Here is a 6,465-nt window from a genome sequence, read left to right on the forward strand (position 1 = left end):
TTTTGCTTGTATATTCAGCCGACGAGCATCATGGCAGTACTGGCTTCCCCCTCTGAAGACGTGCATGCACACGAAACGCGTAAGTAGGGGTCAGTATGCCGTGACGTCACGCCGCCGAAGCCACATGAAAGATTGGCGGCCATCTTACTTATGGACGGTTAGTTCATTTTATCCACTTCCTGATTGTCATTTTATGTATATATTCAGCATTTAATAAATATTGATTTGTATATCTACTGCACTATGGGCACTTCTTACATCTCCCCATGAGGAGTAATTACCGTATTTTTTGCTCCATAAGACGCACCTAGGTTTTAGAGGCGGAAAACTAGAAATAAATATATTCTGAACCAATGGACTGCAGACATAGCACAGGAAATGACCAGAGACTGCAGATATAGTACAGTAGTACAGGAGATGACCAGAGACTGCGGACATAGTACAGGAGATGACCAGAGACTGCGGACATAGTACAGGAGATGACCAGAGACTGTGGACATAGTACAAGAGATGACCAAAGACTGCGGACATAGTACAGGAGATGACCAGAGACTGCAGACAGTACAGGAGATGACCAGAGACTGCGGACAGTACAGGAGATGACCAGAGACTGCGGACACAGTACAGGAGATGGACCAGAGACTGCAGACATACTACAGGAGATGACCAGAGACTGCGGACATACTACAGGAGATGACCAGAGACTGCGGACATAGCACAGGAGATGACCAGAGACTGCAGACATAGTACACGAGATGACCAGAGGACTGCGGACATAGTACAGGAGATGACCGGAGACTGCGGACACAGTACAGGAGATGACCAGAGACTGCAGACACAGTACAGGAGATGACCAGGGACTGCGGACACAGTACAGGAGATGACCAGAGACTGCGGACATACTACAGGAGATGACCAGAGACTGCGGACACAGTACAGGAGATGACTAGAGACTGCGGACATACTACAGGAGATGACCAGAGACTGTGGACATACTACAGGAGATGACCAGAGACTGCGGACATAGTACAGGAGATGACCGGAGACTGCGGACAGTACAGGAGATGGCCAGAGACTGCCGACATACTACAGGAGATGACCAGAGACTGCGGACATAGTACAGGGGATGACCAGAGACTGCGGACAGTACAGGAGATGACCAGAGACTGCGGACATAGTACAGGAGATGACCAGAGACTGCAGACAGTACAGGAGATGACCAGAGACTGCGGACATAGTACAGGAGATGACCAGAGACTGCGGACATAGTACAGGGGATGACCAGAGACTGCGGACAGTACAGGAGATGACCAGAGACTGCGGACATAGTACAGGAGATGACCAGAGACTGCGGACATAGTACAGGGGATGACCAGAGACTGCGGACACAGTACAGGAGATGACCAGAGACTGTGGACACAGTACAGGAAATGACCAGAGACTGCGGACACAGTACAGGGGATGACCAGAGACTGCGGACATACTACATCATATAAAGTCCCAACAGGGCCCCTCCACCCAGAATATCAAATGATCTGACACCATACATCAAGGAAAAGGACTACAACTCCCAGCATCTGTCATTTTTAACTTACAGGCAGGCTATAGAAGGCAGGGGGCGCACTGAGCTCCGAGGACAGGCCACTCCAGCAGATAGGACCGGACTGCAGAGCAGGGAACGCACTATGGACACATGCCAGGAAAGGGGGAGGAGCTGTAAGGACAGGCCACACCTGCAGACCAGACCGGACTGCAGAGCAGGGAGCGCAGTACATAGACATGCCAGGAGCGGGGAGGAGCTCTGAGGACAGGCCACGCCTGCAGGGCGGACCGGACTGCAGAGCAAGTTGGCTGGGTTTGGCTAGGGGACTGCCTGCTATGAAGAGCTGCGGGTATGGCCTGCTGAGTGAGGGGATAAGGTAGGGTGAACTTTGGTGACAGCCTGCAGTGGGAGGGGACAGGTTGCAGTGGGAGGGGACAGGTTGCAGTGGGATGGGACAGCTGCTGGCCCTAACAAGGCGGTGGTGACAGGTGAAACACTGGTCAGTATTCGCTCCATAAGACGCACATATATTTTCCCCCATATGTTTTGGGGAAAAAAGTGTGTCTTACGGAGCGAAAAATATGGTAACTTTTAGAGCCCACTTGATCCGCTGCATTATCCAGAGGAGGGAGTCCCTGTTCCACAGCCATCTACACCCACCCATCCTTAAAGGGGGCCTCTAGCTGTCTGGATCTTTTACCACCCAAGTGTTCCTGAGACACCACCAATATCCAGAAGGAGGATCATCCTTGGCTTGGCTACATCCAATCCATAAATGGGACCTCCACTGTGTTGATTTAATGCTTATATACATTACGCATCTGGTGAGTGTGTATTCTTACCACACTAATTTGGAGCACCATCACTGAAGTCTTATTGCTGCTATTGCACCGATACCTGCACTAACTGTCACTTGCTTATTATATACCTCCAGTTGTAGTTCGATATTTGTTCATTTGGACTTTTTATCATTATTATCGATTTTTATTATTATTATCTTTTATCATATACTCTTAGCGCTGCACTTATTTATTTATTGTCATTTGTGGTTTTTATATTGGTTACCTTTTTAGTGCTATACCTGCTATTTATAGAGCGCTCACTTTTTCCTTTATTTGAGTTGTATCAAATAGTTGAATTGTACCAGTACTAACACAAGACAGGTTTAACTCAAACCTCTTCATGGTACCAAAGTCCAACTGAGGTATCTACAGTGAGGAACAGAAGTATTTGAACGCCCTGTGATTTTGCAAGTTCTCCCACTTAGAAATCATGGAGGGGTCTGAAATTCACATTGTAGGTGCATTCCCACTCTGAGAGACAGAATTAAAAAAAAAAAGCAGGAAATTACATTGTATGATTTTTAAAGAGTTTATTTGTTTTGCAATGCTGAACAGAAGTATTTGAACACCTAAGAAACAGCAAGAATTATGGCTCTCAAAGACCTGTTACGCCACTCATTAATCTAACTTGGTAGCACCTGTCTGAGCTCTTTAAAGACACCTGTCCACCCCACAGTCAGTCAGACGCCAACTACTACCATGGGCAAGACCAAAGAGCTGTCAAAAGACACCAGAGACAAAATTGTGGACCTCCACAAGGCTGGAAAGGGCTACGGGGCAATTGCCAAGCAGCTTGGTGAAAATAGATCAACTGTTGGAGCAATTGTTAGAAAATGGAAGAGGCTAAAGATGACTGTCAGTCTCCCTCGGACTGGGGCTCCATGCAAGATCTCACCTCGTGGGGTATCACTGATGATAAGAAAGGTGAGGAATCAGCCCAGAACTACAAGGGAGGAGCTGATCAATGACATGAAGAGAGCTGGGACCACAGTTTCAAAGGTCACTGTCGGTAGAACACTACGCCGTCACGGTTTCAAATCATGCATTGCACGGAAGGTTCCCCTGCTCAAGTCATCACATGTCCAGGCCCGTCTGAAGTTTACCAATGACCATCTAGGTGATCCAGAGGAGGCATGGAAGAAAGTCATGTGGTCAGATGAGACCAAAGTAGAACTTTTTGGTCTAAACTTCACTCGTCGTGTTTGGAGGAAAAACAAGGATGAGTTGCATCCCAAGAACACCATCCCTACTGTGAAACATGGGGGTGGTAACATCATGCTTTGGGGGTTCTTTTCTGCGAAGGGGACAGGACGACTGCACTGTATTAAGGAGAGGATGAATGGGGCCATTTATTTTGAGATTTTGAGCAACAACCTCCTTCCCTCAGTCAGAGCATTGAAGATGGGTCATGGCTGGGTCTTCCAACATGACAACGATCCAAAGCACACAGCCAGGAGAACCAAGGAGTGGCCCCGTAAGAAGCATATCAAGGTTCTGGAGTCGCCTAGCCAGTCTCCAGACCTAAATCCAATAGAACATCTTTGGAGGGAGCTGAAACTCAGTGTTGCTCAGCGACAGCCCCGAAACCTAACAGATCTAGAGGAGATATGTGTGGAGGAGTGGGCCAAAATCCTTGTTGCAGTGCAAACCTGGTCAGGAACTACAGGAAACGTCTGACCTCTGTAATTGCAGACAAAGGCTTCTGTACCAAATATTAACACTGATCTTCTCAGGGGTTCAAATACTTATGTTCAGCAGTGCAAGACAAATAAATTCTTTAAAAATCCTACAATGTGATTTCCTGATTTTTTTTAAAAAATTCTGTCTGTGGGAATGCACCTACAATGTGAATTTCAGACCCCTCCATGATTTCTAAGTGGGAGAACTTGCAAAATCGCAGGGTGTTCAAATATTTCTGTTCCTCACTGTATTCTAATCTGGACTGTAAATTCCCCAACAAATCCCTTCACATTTCAACATTTTGCATGGAATCTGCAAGTGCAGTATTTGCTTTCTGAGGCAAGGGGAACACACGGCATTCATGGACATCCAAGATTCCTCTCTATGTGTTCCTATTTACCCACCTCATCAGTGATTTGTGCACTTTGCAGTGGCAAATGACCTCTTTCAGTGTCTTGATTTTAATTACAAGAGCATATATTGTAAAACATGCACCCTCCAGTACATACCTTTAGAGTATCCTGGGTCTTTAGGCACCAAAATCCTGTTGCCTAACTCTGTAAGGGTGCCACCTTGCCTTCTGATCATATTTTTACCAGTTCAATCTCTAATTTGGCCACAAGGTTATTGTAGAAGCACTTTGAAATGTACCCCTGTTGTTTTTGAGGGCTTTGGCTACCTAATTGTTGCCCACTCTTTTATTTATTTCTGTAGGATGTCCCATTGTATCTGAATAAGTTGCCTGTGTCCTATACTGTATGACTAAAATCAGAGGAATTTTGATGTACCTGAAAAGTTACAGTATAGGGCAGTATAGGACACAGTACCCCCCCAAAAAAAACCTCTACATGATACTCTACAAAACTGAGGACTCACAGAGAGGGGGAGGGGTTAATGGGGCAGTCACCACCTCAAAAGCTTGCCAGTGTCCAATCACCTGAAGATATGAGCCAATAACCCATGGTAAATGAATAAGTTGACCATTTCTTGTTCTGTACTCTAAAATATGGAAATTACAGGCAAATCTAAATTCCTTTGTTTTTTTTTCTTTGTACTTTTATTAGCTATTCATTTTGATGCTTAAATGGAGTTCTGCTTTAAAGGAAAGATAAACATATCTGGTTTATTTATTTGAGCTAATATTGTGTGTTACTTTTCGTATGTCAGATTATTTCTTAAGTACTTCATTCAGACATTGGAGTGTGACCAGGCTTGCCCCATCGATCTATACTGTTGTTTTCCTTGTGGCTCTTCCTCTCAACATCATGGCGATCGTCATGTTCCTGGTGAAGATGAAGCTCAGGAAGCCGGCAGTGGTCTACATGCTGAACCTCGCCACAGCAGATGTCCTCTTTGTTAGCATCCTACCTTTTCATATTGCCTACCGATTTTTGGGATCTAACTGGCTCATTGGAGAAGGAATGTGTTGCTTTGTCACCGTAGCATTTTACTGTAACATGTACTGCTCCATGCTGCTCATGACAAGTATCAGCGTGGACCGTTTCCTGGCCATAGTCTACCCGGTGCGGTCTCTTCCCTGGTGCACAGTGACCCAAGCCTGGCTGGTGTGTGGTGTCATCTGGGTCATCTCATTGGTCAGTACTGTGCCTCTTCTCATAACAGATCAAGCCTGGAAATTTTCTAACCTAAATATTTCAACATGTCATGATATTCAGTACTTCGGTAAAGAGCTTAAGTTCTATTTTTACTATTTCATCTCTCTTATCTCACTTTTCTTTTTCTTACCATTATTCTTTACAACTTTCTGTTACATTGGAATCATCCGCAGTCTCAGCAGATCAAAATTTGATTGCACACATAAGAGGTCACGAGCTATCCGCCTCACCGTGGTTGTGCTGAGTGTGTTTGTCCTTTGTTTTGGCCCCACCAATGTCATCTATTTAATTAACTATGTGAAGGTGTATATGAATTATGATCGCTCTCTGTATATTCCCTGCATCCTCTGTGTCAGTATCAGCAGCATCAACTGTTGTCTGGATCCTCTTATCTATTATTTTACATTCTCCGAGTGTAAGAGATACGTCTACAATTTGCTGTGTTGGAGGAAAGGTTATCACCCTCCAGTACAAAGTCTTCCCTTAAACACAAGGAGCACCAACCAGAGAGGACCAGAGGAGACCTAATCTGCTCAACCCAATAGGAGGGGATGAGTTATTTCCACACCTCTCCTTATTTTATCTCACAGTAATTTTCCTGAAAAGTATTTAAATAACATGTCACTAAGATCTGTAATGCCTAAAGGTCCATTTTACTTTCCTGTAAATTACGTTTTTTCTAAAAAAAAAAAAATATATATATATATATATATATATATATATATATATACACACACACAGTGGGGATCGAAAGTTTGGGCACCCCAGCTAAAAATTTGTATTA

At 44.8% G+C, this 6,465-nt stretch overlaps 1 pseudogene; it reads left to right on the forward strand.

The window, feature by feature from the left end:
* The first annotated feature begins 5,315 nt into the window (after nucleotides 1-5,315).
* Nucleotides 5,316-6,210, forward strand: LOC149457842 (proteinase-activated receptor 1 pseudogene; annotated as a pseudogene).
* Nucleotides 6,211-6,465: the final 255 nt, after the last annotated feature.

Source organism: Staurois parvus, unplaced genomic scaffold, assembly GCF_062004578.1.
Source record: "Staurois parvus isolate SC_StPar_1 unplaced genomic scaffold, SC_StPar_1.0 ptg000302l, whole genome shotgun sequence".
Classification (NCBI taxonomy): domain Eukaryota; kingdom Metazoa; phylum Chordata; class Amphibia; order Anura; family Ranidae; genus Staurois; species Staurois parvus.